We start from the raw sequence: 1026 nt of genomic DNA on the forward strand, positions 1-1026 counted from the left end.
ATGAGTTTAAATACAGCCGTTCACATATTAAATTATCCTGTTTTTTGCTTCGAAATGTTTTTCCTACTTAAACATTTTGTTTTAAAAATCTTATATACCCTTCACCATGATGTGTTAAAAAACAGTCATTACGAATTTTATTACAAAAAATCAAAAAATGCCAATTGTAGCCCATTTTATACGATCTAAATTAATCCGGGCTCCACATGCTTAACTTCACATTTCTAGGTTCAATATACATTAACATTAAATATTTTTGAATTTAATGCATTAATTTTGCATTAACATTAAATATTTTTAGAATTATTGCATTAAATTTACATTAACATTAAATATTTTTAAATTTAATACATTAATTTTGCATTAAAATTAACAAATATTATGGTCAAAATAGATGAAATTTGAAAACTTATTTATCAGATAACACAAAGCAATATATAACAAGTAGGAAAGTATAGTCGGGCATGGCCGACCATATAATACCCTACACCATGAGTATATTTTTAAAATTTTTACTTTTTATAAAGAAATAAAATATTATTCCAAAATATTTAAGCAATTTATTGATAAAAAAACTAAAATTTCTAAATGAGGCTTTATATAGGTCAAATATGGGCCGATCCTCGGGAAATTTGGGAAAAGGATATATTTTTAAAAAAAACAGTTAGTTTTGTTGAGTTTCATTGCGATACAAATGGTTACAAGTCAATTTTAGACGTTTAAGACATTTTTTGAAGGGGGGTTTTTATGAGGGCTAGGGTCTAATAAGGGCCGATCCTTACGAAAATCTGCAGTGTCATTTATACTTATTTAAAACTTATTTGTGCCAATTTTTAGAGAGAATATTTGACGTAATTATGACATAAAAAGTTCAAATCGGGAGGTACGGTTGTATGGGGGCTAGGTGAAATAATGACTGATTTCAACCATTTTCAATAGGTCCAAATTTCATCAAATTATCTTGAAAATTGCGGCCTGTACCTTGCGCACAAGGTTTACATGGACAGCCAGCCGGACAGACGGACG

Source organism: Lucilia cuprina, chromosome 2, assembly GCF_022045245.1.
Source record: "Lucilia cuprina isolate Lc7/37 chromosome 2, ASM2204524v1, whole genome shotgun sequence".
Taxonomy (NCBI): Eukaryota; Metazoa; Arthropoda; class Insecta; order Diptera; family Calliphoridae; genus Lucilia; species Lucilia cuprina.